The sequence below is a fragment of the Panulirus ornatus genome, chromosome 21 (assembly GCF_036320965.1).
Source record: "Panulirus ornatus isolate Po-2019 chromosome 21, ASM3632096v1, whole genome shotgun sequence".
Taxonomy (NCBI): domain Eukaryota; kingdom Metazoa; phylum Arthropoda; class Malacostraca; order Decapoda; family Palinuridae; genus Panulirus; species Panulirus ornatus.
The window spans coordinates 10666893-10682295 of NC_092244.1; the positions used below are offsets into that span (position 1 = coordinate 10666893).

Consider the following 15403-nt stretch of genomic DNA (forward strand, 5'->3'; position numbering starts at 1 on the left):
CCCAGAATTCAGTCAGGCAGACCTTGTTTACACACACACACACACACACACACACACACACACACACGGCATCGTAAACCCACTGTGTGCGCTGGATTCAGTCATCTGCCGCACGTCACGGAAATCATGATATCTTTTGCTCTCTCTGACTCACAACACAGGACGCCTCACACGGTCCACACAGTTCCTCCCTCCTTCCCCTCCCTCTCTGGACCAGGCTCAAGTTTGGCCAACTTCGCCGGCCTCGACAAGGCAAGTTCAAGAACGGACTCTGGACGAGGAGTTTCTCCCAATTTGTCGGTTACCCCCCCGTCGTGGGTTTCATGGCTTCAGTGGGAGACAAATTGACTGAGAAGTCTCCGTATATTTTTCTTCCTGGTCTTACGATATAGTTCTGATGTTGGAATAGGTCTTGGCCAGCTAAAAAGCCTCTCTACTCCTCTCCCTCCATGTAGAGACCGCTTCATTCTCCCTTGGTAGAGACCCGTCACACCTTTCCCTCCAGCTCGCTAGAGCACTCTCTCCCTCTCTCCTAACCTTAGATGGAGACCTTCTCCCTTTTCCATCTTGGTAGAGATCCCTTCCCTCACCTCAGACTTAGTCCTCTCCTCCTCCTCCTCCCTTCCCAGTAGAAACCCCGCTACCTTCCCTTAGAAACCCGGCTACCTCCCCACCTTATCGAAGTGTAAACATGGCTAAGACGACGACCACCACCACCACAGCAGCAGCAGTTCCCCCAGTGGGATCTGGCACCACCGCAGGTGACGTAAGCCGACGGGTGCAGGTCTTCAAGTAGTTATGATGCTGGCCCTCCCGTGTGCAGATCCTCAAAACTAATTATCACGGTATATTGCTTAATTAACGAGGGGCGCCCCCGACGCCGCCCTTGCCCCACCACGGGGGCCGGACAAGCGCATCCGATACAGCCGCTTCCAGGGATTATCTCTCTCTGAGTAATACATTACCTTCCCTCCTCGTCCCTTGGCTTCCAGGCTTCCAGCCGAGGGGGCATTAATCTGGATGCTAGGGCTATCCTCCTCCTCCTCCTCCTGCCCACACCACACACCCACCCACCCACCCACCCCAGGTCTTCAGCCTGACTGAACTCTTCTGTTGTTGTAATGTTAATATTGGTTTGTGTTGTGTACGTGATGTGTGTGTGTGGGCCTCAACCCTGTCTGGTCCGGGAGGTGTACTCTCTCTCTCTCTCTCTCTCTCTCTCTCTCTCTCTCTCTCTCTCTCTCTCTCTCACCCCCTCCGGGTGCCCAGGTAATCGCCATTCTGCATCTTGAACGCCGACGAGATGAACCAGTCGTCCCTGAGGGGCACTCTGGCCCCGTCAGTACACAGTGGTACACACCACCGCCACGCACCACCACAACACCCCCACCGCCGCCACCACCTCACCTCACCACTACCACCACACCTCACCACCTGCCCACCGCCACACCTCACCACCACCACCACACCTCACCCCAGCCCACCAACATAGGGAAAGCCTGGCTTATAGCAAGATCCTTTCAAAACCATGAACCAGAAACACTACGTGTGTGTGTGTGTGTGTGTGTGTGTGTGTGAATGTAACTTGTAAGAGAAAGGTTGTTAGATTGTAAGGGAAATCCAGGACTAGAGATGGTCCCTGTAGTTGCATTTACACACACACACACACATACACAGTACATACATAAAACAGCGTAGACATAAGATATGTCCGTACATACACATTTATATATAGCGCCAGGCGTACATTTCTCCATTTACTATCTTGAATCGACCGAACAAATCTGAGTGACGTGTGGCTGGGGTTCGTACCGCACCAAATACATACCCGCGCAGTGCGCCTCCCACTCTCATCGAAAACCCGCGTCGCTGGCGTAGACGGAGTACAGCGGGGCAGCAACTCTCCACGTTCACCAACCTTGCGTCGGGCCTTGCATCTTACCCCGTTAGTAGGTTGTTTAACAGCTGAGGCTTCTCAGGGAGGGCTGGCCGGCTGGCTGGATGCTAACGACCCGCCCGGTCTCAGCTAAGCGAGCGGAGGAATACGCTCGATCAACCTCCCTCGCTTTGGGAGTGACGCATCGAAGCCCCGAAGGAAAACGGGATATTCCAAAATCCCGCTGCGTGGCTCGAGGGTTTTGATGGTAGGAAAAGAAACTTGACTTTTGAAAACGCAGACAAATTAAACATATTCCCATCGTCAGGGAATGAGATTTCATTTCTAGGCCGCCAAGGAAATTTAACCCCCGGAATGGAGATGTGAATCGTAGGGAAGTACTGTGGCCGAGTTCGAGTCAAACGAGATTGATTCAAGGCAGTGTCGAAGCTCCAAAGCGCTTGACGTAGCCTCATGAAAACTATGTAAATTATCAGTTATTTTGTCGTCATAGGCTAATGGAAAAGAGAGAAATTGATGACATATATATATATATATATATATATATATATATATATATATATATATATATATATATATATATATATATATATAAAGAAAAATTTAGAGTTAATCTGTTACCAACCAGTGTGTGTGTGTGTGTGTGTGTGTGTGTGTGTGTGTGTGTGTGTGTGCCGGATTCGAACTAAAAACTCGGAAAACAGAAAAATAACAGCTGAATTCAAAATTCTCAGCTTCATTGGAGATTGTCAGTGCCGCTCCACTCTGTCCGTCCCCCGCCATTGGAAACAATTTTTTTTTTTTTCCCCACTCTTGTTTATTTCATAACGGACGAAATACGCCCTTAAACTCCGCTCTGAGCGGATGACTTTGTCTCGTACACGGCCTCGTCGTATATTCCCTTCATCATTGATGTAGGAGGTTAGTGGACAACGAATGAGGAGGAGGAGTTGCCCGCAGTGCGCTGTATGAAGCAGGTTGTATTATGAGGGAGTGAGTGTATACGTTGTATCAAAAATGGGTCATGAGAGATTGAATGTATACGTTGTATGGGAAAAAGGGTCCTATGAAAGGGGAATAGATCATTGAAATGTATGAAGAGGATGTGAATTTATGAATTATGGGGAGGTGGTACGATGAAAGACGAGTGATGGTATGCACTGTATGAGCCGGGTTGTATGAGGTAGTATGAGTCGTGTGAGGGAGGTAGTATGAGTCGTGTGAGGGAGGTAGTATGAGTCGTGTGAGGGAGGTAGTATGAGTCGTGTGAGGGAGGTAGTATGAGTCGTGTGAGGGAGGTAGTATGAGTCGTGTGAGGGAGGTAGTATGAGTCGTGTGAGGGAGGTAGTATGAGTCGTGTGAGGGAGGTAGCATGAGTCGTGTGAGGGAGGTAGTATGAGTCGTGTGAGGGAGGTAGCATGAGTCGTGTGAGGGAGGTAGCATGAGTCGTGTGAGGGAGGTAGCATGAGTCGTGTGAGGGAGGTAGCATGAGTCGTGTGAGGGAGGTAGCATGAGTCGTGTGAGGGAGGTAGCATGAGTCGTGTGAGGGAGGTAGCATGAGTCGTGTGAGGGAGGTAGCATGAGTCGTGTGAGGGAGGTAGCATGAGTCGTGTGAGGGAGGTAGCATGAGTCGTGTGAGGGAGGTAGCATGAGTCGTGTGAGGGAGGTAGCATGAGTCGTGTGAGGGAGGTAGCATGAGTCGTGTGAGGGAGGTAGCATGAGTCGTGTGAGGGAGGTAGCATGAGTCGTGTGAGGGAGGTAGCATGAGTCGTGTGAGGGAGGTAGCATGAGTCGTGTGAGGGAGGTAGCATGAGTCGTGTGAGGGAGGTAGCATGAGTCGTGTGAGGGAGGTAGCATGAGTCGTGTGAGGGAGGTAGCATGAGTCGTGTGAGGGAGGTAGCATGAGTCGTGTGAGGGAGGTAGCATGAGTCGTGTACAGATCGTGAGGGAGGTAGCATGAGTCGTGTGAGGGAGGTAGCATGAGTCGTGTGAGGGAGGTAGCATGAGTCGTGTGAGGGAGGTAGCATGAGTCGTGTGAGGGAGGTGGCATGAGTCGTGTGAGGGAGGTGGTATGAAGAGAGGCGAGGGAAGTAGTATGAGTCGTGTGAGGGAGGTGGTATGAAGAGAGGCGAGGGAAGTACTGTGTGCAGTATGAGGCAGAGGGCATGAAGTCTTCCTCCCAAGGAATTTAATTAGAGTTTCGGCGCCTGGCTCAGAGCTGGAAAACCACAAACAACATCACGAGACCGACTGTAATTCCTGGGCACTACCCACCAGTGTTGGGGATGGCCGCCAGTGTTGGGGATGGCCGCCAGTGTTGGGGATGGCCGCCAGTGTTGGGGATGGCGCCAGTGTTGGGGATGGATTCCAGTGTTGGGGATGGCTGCCAGTGTTGGGGATGGCTGCCAGTGTTGGGGATGGATTCCAGTGTTGGGGATGGCCACCAGTGTTGGGGGTAGCCACCCGCGATGGAGCTGGCTTCCAGTGTTGGTGCTGACCGGCCACCAGTGCTGGGGCTCTCGTGGGCGTCCGCTCCTCCTCTTGCTACAGTTCTCGTTTTTCAAGCCTTTAGAAAACTCAGTTTCACGCGTGACAGAGAGGGCTGGGGAACGCACGGGGAGGAAACATAACTGAAGGCGAAAATTCGAGCTGAAGTGTAAAGGAAAGATAGATTGGTTAATAGATTCAGTGGCTTGGGTGACCAGAGGACCAGACTGTGTGTGTGTGTGGGTCAGTACACACGATGGAGCCCCAAGCGACCTACGTGTAGGACAGTATTATTTGGGGAAAATTGGTGGTCTTGTCTCTCCGTTGATCCGTCGTCTTTAGGCCTCCTGTATGAATGTCTGTATGAGTCTGGATTAATGTATGTAGGTGTGTGTGTGTGTGTGTGTGTGTGTGTTTATACACAGGTATGACCTCTCGTCTGGTCTCGGGGACCAGAGATGATACCCGCTTAGGAGCGACCCCCAACGTGTGTTTGACCAGGTCCATCGGGGTGGCCTTTTGACATTTGACACCACACCCCCTTTCCCTCTCCCACTCTACCCAACTCCTTCACCCTCAAGGCATTGATCAAGATCAATAGTAGCCACACATCCAACTCAGGCCTGCCTTTCTAGTTTGCTCTCCTCCCCCAGCTTGCGCCAGGCACCCTAGTTATAGACCTTCACAGAGAGAGGGGTAAGGTAATATAGCTGGCACGCTCGTGACTCGAACCTGGGCCTACAGATCCCCGTAGCCAGCCAGCCAGCCAGCCAGCCAGCGGGCACGACCCTTAGGGGGCATGACAATACGACCCTTGGGCACACGGAAGACACGACCCTTAAAAGACTATACGATACCCAGCTCAAAAAGGGTCAGTTTAAATGACCGAGCCAAGGGTCGCAGCACACACACGCTGAAAAGGGTCAGACACGAAGATCAATCAGGCCAGGAAATCATCCCCCCTCCCCTCCTCAACGCAACACAAGACGTCACGTGGAGAGACGCAGGCGGCGCAGGCGCACAACAACAGAACTCTTTCGAAAGGATAAGAGCAGACTGATGGCGGCCTACAGATAATAGCAGAAATATGGCCGACCGTTTCATCTCGCCATTTGTTTCACCTTTTGTTTGGTGGCTGACCGGTCACCAACCACCCAGCTACCCCCTTGCCACTCCCGCCACCCCCCCCCCCCCCCCTTGTACCGTGAAATAATTTGTTACGCCCTTTGTCCCCGTCGGGGGGAAGGACGGAGAGAGAGAGAGAGAGAGAGAGAGAGAGAGAGAGAGAGAGAGAGAGAGAGAGAGAGAGAGAGAGAGAGAGAGAATGGATAGTGGGAGAGTTCGTGTGGAGGGTGGGAGACGTCGAGTAGGTTCCAGGCCTTGTGAGGGTCAGGTTTCTCATGCCAGAGGGGAAGATTTCCAATGACCTTGACTATACTGACGTTGATGTCTTATAGTCTCTCTTTGGGTCATTTATTTTTAGAATTCTGCGTCCGTCGATCAGGTCTTCCTATATATATATATATATATATATATATATATATATGTGTTTGTGTGTGTGTGTGTGTGTGGCGGGGAGAGAGAGTTTTACACTCTTGTTGCCCCGTCTCTTTTGTGTGTGTGTGTGTGTGGAATCAGTGCTGCACTGTTGTCTTGCCCTTGCAGTGTTTAGCCCTGGTATAACTAGGGTACACAGCGTGACCCCCTGAGAGTCGTACAGATGTCTCGTACGTAAGGAATAGAGTAGATAAGTGAGTGTACCACTTGCATTGTAGCGTCCCACTCATCCTAGTCTGACGCTCTTCCTAAATTCTGTCTCCAGTATAACTCTGGCCTCCCGTCGGCTGTCTCCAGTATAACTTTACACTTCTGTCTTCAGTTTAACTCTGGCCTCCTGTCTGCTGTCTCCAGTTTAACTCTAGCCTCCTGTCGGCTGTCTCCAATTTAACTCTGGCCTCCTGTCGGCTGTCTCCAGTTTTTGCTCTGGCCTCCTGTCTGCTGTCTCCAGTAAAACTCTGGCCTCCCTGGCTTGTGAACACACGTCTGGCATCCTTGGCTTGTGGATACACACACGTCTGGCATCCTTGGCTTGTGGACACACGTCTGGCTTCCCTGGCTTGTGGATACACACACGTCTGGCTCCCCTGGCTTGTGGACACACACACACGTCTGGCTTCCCTGGCTTGTGAACACACGTCTGGCATCCCTGGCTTGTGGACACACGTCTGGCTTCCCTGGCTTGTGGACACACACACACGTCTGGCATCCTTGGCTTGTGGACACACGTCTGGCTTCCCTGGCTTGTGGACACACACACACGTCTGGCATCCCTGGCTTGTGAACACACGTCTGGCATCCCTGGCTTGTGAACACACGTCTGGCATCCTTGGCTTGTGGATACACACACGTCTGGCATCCCTGGCTTGTGAACACACGTCTGGCATCCCTGGCTTGTGAACACACGTCTGGCATCCCTGGCTTGTGAACACACGTCTGGCATCCTTGGCTTGTGGACACACACACGTCTGGCATCCTTGGCTTGTGGACACACACACGTCTGGCATCCTTGGCTTGTGGACACACGTCTGGCTTCCTGGCTTGTGAACACACGTCTGGCATCCTTGGCTTGTGGACACACACACACGTCTGGCATGGCTTGTGGACACACGTCTGGCTTCCCTGGCTTGTGGACACACGTCTGGCTCCCCTGGCTTGTGGACACACACACGTCTGGCATCCCTGGCTTGTGGACACACACACGTCTGGCTTCCCTGGCTTGTGGACACACGTCTGGCTTCCCTGGCTTGTGGACACACGTCTGGCTCCCCAGGCTTGTGGACACACACACGTCTGGCATCCCTGGCTTGTGAACACACGTCTGGCATCCTTGGCTTGTGGACACACGTCTGGCTTCCCTGGCTTGTGGACACACACACGTCTGGCATCCCTGGCTTGTGGACACACACACGTCTGGCTTCCCTGGCTTGTGGACACACACACGTCCTGGCATCCCTGGCTTGTGGATACACACACGTCTGGCATCCCTGGCTTGTGAACACACGTCTGGCATCCCTGGCTTGTGAACACACGTCTGGCATCCTTGGCTTGTGGACACACACACACGTCTGGCATCCCCTGGCTTGTGGATACACACACGTCTGGCTTCCCTGGCTTGTGGATACACACACGTCTGGCATCCCTGGCTTGTGAACACACGTCTGGCATCCTTGGCTTGTGGACACACGTCTGGCTCCCCTGGTTTGTGGACACACGTCTGGCTCCCCTGGCTTGTGGACACACGTCTGGCTCCCCTGGCTTGTGGACACACGTCTGGCTCCCCTGGCTTGTGGACACACACACGTCTGGCATCCCCTGGCTTGTGGACACACGTCTGGCTCCCCTGGCTTGTGGACACACACACGTCTGGCATCCCTGACTTGTGGACACACGTCTGGCTTCCCTGGCTTGTGGACACACGTCTGGCTCCCCTGGCTTGTGAACACACGTCTGGCATCCCTGGCTTGTGGATACACACACGTCTGGCTCCCCAGGCTTGTGGACACACACACGTCTGGCATCCCTGGCTTGTGGACACACGTCTGGCTCCCCTGGCTTGTGGACACACGTCTGGCTTCCCTGGCTTGTGGACACACGTCTGGCTTCCCTGGCTTGTGGACACACGTCTGGCTCCCCTGGCTTGTGGACACACGTCTGGCTTCCCTGGCTTGTGGACACACGTCTGGCTCCCCAGGCTTGTGGACACACACACGTCTGGCTTCCCTGGCTTGTGAACACACGTCTGGCATCCTTGGCTTGTGGATACACACACGTCTGGCTTCCCTGGCTTGTGGACACACACACGTCTGGCTTCCCTGGCTTGTGGACACACGTCTGGCTCCCCTGGCTTGTGGACACACGTCTGGCTTCCCTGGCTTGTGGACACACGTCTGGCTCCCCTGGCTTGTGGACACACACACGTCTGGCATCCCTGGCTTGTGGACACACGTCTGGCTTCCCTGGCTTGTGGACACACACACGTCTGGCTTCCCTGGCTTGTGGACACACACACGTCTGGCATCCCTGGCTTGTGGACACACACACACGTCTGGCATCCTTGGCTTGTGGACACACGTCTGGCTCCCCTGGCTTGTGGACACACGTCTGGCTTCCCTGGCTTGTGGACACACGTCTGGCTTCCCTGGCTTGTGGACACACACACGTCTGGCATCCTTGGCTTGTGGACACACGTCTGGCTTCCCTGGCTTGTGGACACACGTCTGGCTCCCCTGGCTTGTGGACACACGTCTGGCTCCCCAGGCTTGTGGACACACGTCTGGCTTCCCTGGCTTGTGGATACACACACGTCTGGCATCCCTGGCTTGTGAACACACGTCTGGCATCCTTGGCTTGTGGACACACGTCTGGCTTCCCTGGCTTGTGAACACACGTCTGGCATCCCTGGCTTGTGAACACACGTCTGGCATCCTTGGCTTGTGGACACACACACGTCCTGGCATCCCTGGCTTGTGAACACACGTCTGGCATCCTGGCTTGTGGACACACACACGTCTGGCATCCTTGGCTTGTGGACACACGTCTGGCTTCCCTGGCTTGTGAACACACGTCTGGCATCCCTGGCTTGTGAACACACGTCTGGCATCCTTGGCTTGTGGACACACACACGTCCTGGCATCCCTGGCTTGTGAACACACGTCTGGCATCCCTGGCTTGTGGACACACGTCTGGCTTCCCTGGCTTGTGGACACACACACGTCTGGCATCCTTGGCTTGTGGACACACGTCTGGCTTCCCTGGCTTGTGAACACACGTCTGGCATCCCTGGCTTGTGAACACACGTCTGGCATCCCTGGCTTGTGAACACACGTCTGGCTCCCCAGGCTTGTGGACACACACACGTCTGGCATCCCTGGCTTGTGGACACACGTCTGCTTCCTGGCTTGTGGACACACGTCGTGGCTCCCCAGGCTTGTGACACACACACGTCTGGCATCCCTGGCTTGTGAACAACACGTCTGGCATCCTTGCTTGTGGATACACACACGTCTTGGCTCCCCTGGCTTGTGGACACACGTCTGCATCCAGCTTGTGGGACACAGTCTGGCATCCCTGGCTTGTGGACACACACACGTCTGGCATCCCTGGCTTGTGGACACACACACGTCTGGCATCCCTGGCTTGTGGACACACACACACGTCTGGCATCCCCTGGCTTGTGGACACACACACACGTCTGGCATCCCCTGGCTTGTGGACACACACACACGTCTGGCATCCCCTGGCTTGTGGACACACACACGTCTGGCATCCCTGGCTTGTGGACACACGTCTGGCTCCCCTGGCTTGTGGACACACACACGTCTGGCTTCCCTGGCTTGTGAACACACGTCTGGCATCCCTGGCTTGTGGACACACACACGTCTGACATCCTTGGCTTGTGGACACACACACGTCTGGCTCCCCTGGCTTGTGGACACACACACATCTGGCATCCCTGGCTTGTGGATACACACACGTCTGGCATCCCCTGGCTTGTGGACACACACACGTCTGGCATCCCTGGCTTGTGGACACACACACGTCTGGCATCCCCTGGCTTGTGGACACACATACACACGTCTGGCATCCCCTGGCTTGTGGACCCATGAGCCAACTGGGAAAAAAAAGAAAAAAAGCTGTGCATACTACGTAGTCTATTTTCGCGAGGCCCAACAATTGCAGGCGAGTTCTCAAAGCTTCAACTATTCCAATTTAACGATGTACCCATTGTTTGGGAGTCGGCGTTGGGACGCTCCTCTGTTGAAGCACGGGCGTGAGAGACGAGAACTCATAATGGAAGTTTAGAACGACAGTTTCATTTAATACAGAACGAACGTGATTACCGTAAGGGTTGAACATTTTAGTTCAGTATCGTTGCCTTTATTTTTTTGATGTAATTACCCTGACTGGCTCGTATGATGTACAGTCGACAGATGTTATTGGCTGTTATAAACAGTTAACTATCCAAGCATCCAAAATAGTCATGAATCGTCATTAGGAATATATGACACCAGGAATGGAAGCTATAAACAATTTGCTATCATCACAAACTCAAATCATTTAATGGACTGTTGACCACGAAGGTAGATGAAGTGTTAAACATGAAGTCGTCTGTTAGAGGTTACTGGTAAAGGAAGGAGATCAACTCAAATGAATATGTGAATCTAGATATAGTTAGAACACCAGTGAGGAGTTTAGGGCTGTCATAATCCTCTATAGTGATCGATTCAGTATTCCATCCTCTGTCAGCCTTATAAACTAATCTCTTGGGAGTTGCCAATCATCCTTGGACCAAAGGCAGCACCCAGCAGGACGCCGCATTTCCTTTTGGATGATAGAGCACTTGGCAAGATAACTTTTTGACTTTGGCAATGATTTATAGGTTGGAAGTGGTAGCTTGATGATTATAATTAGGGGCCAAAGCCTCTTCCTTTTTCACCAACAGGATTAAGAAATCTCTATGGTAGTAGGGAGTACAAGGTCGATGCCACGAATCTTTATTAGCTTGACTCAATAGGTTGATATAGTTCGAGGGCGAACGTGTTTTTGGGGCGCAACCTGCTCTTGCCTTACGTTCGAGTGGTCAGGCCTTGTTGATAGTGTAGCTGTCGATCCTCAGATGTCCTTGAGGAACTGGTGTCTGTGTGGGGGAAGGATGAGGGATGATGGGGATAGACTGGAGGCAACCCAGACTCCTGACGTGTTCAGGGCCGAAGGTTGAGGGAGGGGAAGGTCTGCTGGTGTTCCTTACCGAAGGTTGTCCTATTCGAGGGATGGATGCTGGTCTGGTACTGACACACACACACACACACACACACACCCTTTCCTTTCTCTCTGGCTCACCCGTTTCCTCCGGATGGACTTCAGGAGCTGTTGACCCAAGGGGGAGGAGACCCAAAGAGTGAAGGAACTGATGATTCTACTAAGGGTCAGGAGACAAGATTTTAGGTAAATACAGAGATATAGGTAGATAGACAGATAGATAGATAGATAGATAGGTAGACAGATAGATAGATAGATATAAGTATAGATAACGAGATACTGGCTATTTTCTTACCCTACGCAGTGCCTTTTTAAACTGGCCGTAAAAAAACACAAAATCAGTTCACGAGCGCCTTTCCCTCCTCAACAGCACGGCGTGGCGGATCAGCAGTGTATAAATATATATATTCCGTCTAAAGTATATATATAAAAAAAAAGGTGAGGTTTACGACTCCTGACCCGGGCCTGACGTTTTGCATGTCAATTTAAACGCCGCGCGGGTCAGCAGGTTTTAAACTCGCTTTTCTCCCAGGCGATCCCGGGGCTGCAGAATAAACCGTGAAGGCTAGCGAGTGTGTTCCAAGATGTAATCGACGTTTGATAGGATTTTTCCCACCTTATAAAATTTAAACTTTTTTTTTTTCATCTATTTTTTTATTTTTTCGATCCTTGTGTTCAAGTCTTCAGGTGGAGTTTCAGTGTGAATATGTTGTATACCAACTGACTGTTATATTTCTTTCTCGTGTCTTCCCTGATGATGATGTGATTATTACACGAAAGTGCACTTGGGAACTTATCGTGTTTCATTTTCCCCGTGGATTCCTCGGAATATATATATATACATATATATATATATATATATATATATATATATATATATATATATATATATATATATATATATATATGACGGTCCATTGGGCATCAGAAAGAGAGGAAATATCATCGCGATCTCCTGGACATATCATGGTCTGCAAGCGTGACAATAATTTGAGGAATCTCACTTTTGGCGGCAGGTGGTGCGACCTCTCCCGGGCGCCCAAGTTGACCCCCGGGAAAAAGTATTGGATCCGTCTTTTTGCTGCGATGGAATGTCTTTACCCCCAGGAGGAGGAGGTGGTCGTCGTTCTCCAGGAGGAACGGTCGCTGGCTGGCCTTTGGCACTTCACAGACGTCCGAACGACGGATGGCGGTGGTGGGTCTTCTCCAGGAGGAATGGTCGCTGGCTCTGCCAGCTCATACCTCGCCAAACGTGAGAAAGTTTGCGTTTAAGGAGAGAAAAGAAACACACAAAACACACACACACACACACACACACACACACACACACACACACACACACACACACGATGTTTGATAAGAGAGAATGGGAAACGGTTAATGAAAATGGAGAATGGTAAAAGAGAGAGCAAGGTTATAGATAATGGGAAAACACCAAAATGTATAGAGGATTAAGGATTAAATCCCTTCCCATTAGAAGCTATTAAGCCGTAGGAGATGATAATGGATGTCTTCGAGGAAGAGAGCGAGAAAGAAAACGTAAAAACGTAGCACATAAGAAAAATAGTAACATAGAAGACGGGAAATCGCTATATGGAATGAGAAACCTTTTAAGACGCCATGTGCCTTCGAGGGACGATTGGAGGTAATAAGAAATGTGTGTGTGTGTGAGAGAGAGAGAGAGAGAGAGAGAGAGAGAGAGAGAGAGAGAGAGAGGTGAAGGAGAGTGTGCGGTGTTGTAGGAGATGCCAGGTGACCGTGGGATACAGCAAGGATCTCTTGTTCGAAGCCCAGAGAATTTTAAGACCTTAGAGGAGGAGGACAGGGAAGCATTGCATATATGTCTTAAGGTTATTGAAGAGTGAACAGAGCTCTCTCTCTCTCTCTCTCTCTCTCTCTCTCTCTCTCTCTCTCTCTCTCTCTCTCTCTCTCTCTCTCTCTCTCTCTCTCTCTCTTCCCCTAGTCATTGCTCGTCGCACAGTGACCCAAATTACTGTGAAAATGCTGTGATTTAGCCTTAAACTTTTGGTGGGGGGAGGGGGAGGTTGGTGGTGTTAAATCGTCATCAGGTTAATGGCCTGCGTGGAGAGGTAATTAAATTGTTGTTTTGGGTTGTTAATCAGCGTGTCGTTTTGAGGTATGGTAATTACGGTGACTGTTTAAATGGTGTGGGTAATTACGTTGTCATTGTGTAATGAGTGTGGTCATTATCATGACCATGTGTGATGGGTTTGGTGATGGTCGTGACAATATGTGTAATGGGTGGGTATGGTGACTGTGGTGTTCACTCCATTACTTGTGGTGACTGTCGTGTCATTATATTGTAATTAGGGTGATTATTATGTTTTGTCACATCATTTGTGTGATATTTATAGTGACGTTGTATTAAGATACACTTATATTATAGTGCATTGTATTAAGATACACTTATACTATAGGTATGGTGAGTATAATGTCACTATTATACGTATGGTGATTTTAGGTATAGTGATTGCAGTGCCAAGATCTGAGATTGTAGGATTAGGGAGACAGTGATGTCAGTGATTGCACTGGAATATTGCAGTGGGATAAGATAAAAGGCTCTTCTTTGACGCTTTTGATAACAGACAGTACCATAGCTTTTTTATATTTCTGATGCTAAATTAACCTAAAATGATTAGATGAAAACATCACGAACCCTGTGGTTCAGAGGTAAGACAGGCAAAGAAAGTGGTGTCTTGTGACCCTAAAGGAAAGTGGGATTATAATTTTTCGTTCGTAAAGGTAACGCTTTTGGGTATGTGTGTTTGTGTGTGTGTCATGGTGATATTATGCCTGATTATCATATATATTTTATGTTTAGTGTTCTTAGATAGAAGTCTCTTTCTAGCTGATACACGCCAGTACACCACCACAATTGGGTCACGAAATCTTGGATGTTTGAGTAAATCTCCCTTTGAGAAAATATGATTTAAGAGAAAATGGTTTATCAGCCGCGTTCTCTCCTTGTAGCACAAACTTAGTTAGAATTCAGTTGGCAGTGGTTTTGTCCTCCTATCTCGGTATAGATTATTAGATAAAGCGATAGCATGGCATGCAATCTTGTTTGAAGGAAAGGCAGAAGATATAGAAATTGGAAGTCACGCTCCTACCTCAATGATTTTAGAAGAAAATTTTATTTAGATGCAAAAGTGAAGATATACTAAAGATAAGTCTTTTTGGGTGAACACAGTATTCTCTAGGTGGATAGTCCACCCATTTTCTTCTTTTTTGTGTGTTCTCTGATATTTTCTGTTCTATTTATTTTGATTATGTCTGTTCATCCACATTCCTTACGTTCCAGTTTGTACGTTGGGACGAATATATTTTCTTACCAGTGTCTGATAATATCTTTACAATGGGTCGAAGAGATTATGTTACTCGTCATTATCAAGATTATTATTTACCATGAGCAAGATTTATATTCATATTTATCTGTCCGCAAAATGATATTGTTCGGGACACGCGCGAAGTCATTGAGTTACCCTTGAAGTAGGGAACGTTTTCTGAGGTTCGATTGGGTTTCAGAGAGAAGGACGTCAGGGGTATATTTTACGGTATAACTATTGAATTTGGTTTATCTAACTATAACTCGTAATAAAGGGGTGTTGTTTGATTATCATACAACTCCAGTAACCTCATTTAATGAGGCACTTACATCCTCAAGGCTGCGTTGCCGTCAGTACCAGGGAAAGGATGGAGTTTGTGGAGCGAGAAAATCCTGGAGGGAGTGCTTCGTATTCACTCATTTCCACCATTTGTAGAGAAGTTTAGAGTCAAGTTAGAGACGAGGGAGGTCGTGCTGGAGTGATAGAAATGGTGTTCGGTGTTAGTGTATTGGAGGAATAGAATTATAAAGAGTACAGACTGTACGAACAATTAAAAGATAAGAAAAATGAAAAATCAAAATGGGTGACGTAAATCATTCTTATGATTTATTTTTAGGTAAAATTAAATATGACTGAAATTTAGATATGATTGGCGTTAGAAAAACGTCCTCAAAGATGCTTTGGACCTTCATAACTTTTAGAGAGCTATTTGTTGACTGCATTACTGAGTTGCAGTTGGCTCTCACACCTTTTAAATGTGACAGAAACATAGAGTCAATGGACAGAATGTATTGACAAAAGAGTATGTCCGTTGTTTCGTATTTTTAGCGCACGAATGACTTCACCACCTGTC

General features: G+C 49.5%; 1 long non-coding RNA gene across 5 annotated transcripts in view; it reads left to right on the forward strand.

Annotated features, from left to right (window-relative positions):
- LOC139756353 (uncharacterized) overlaps nt 1-15403 on the forward strand; it is a 115003-nt gene that overhangs the window by 63567 nt on the left and 36033 nt on the right. The gene's annotated exons all lie outside the window — the stretch shown is intronic.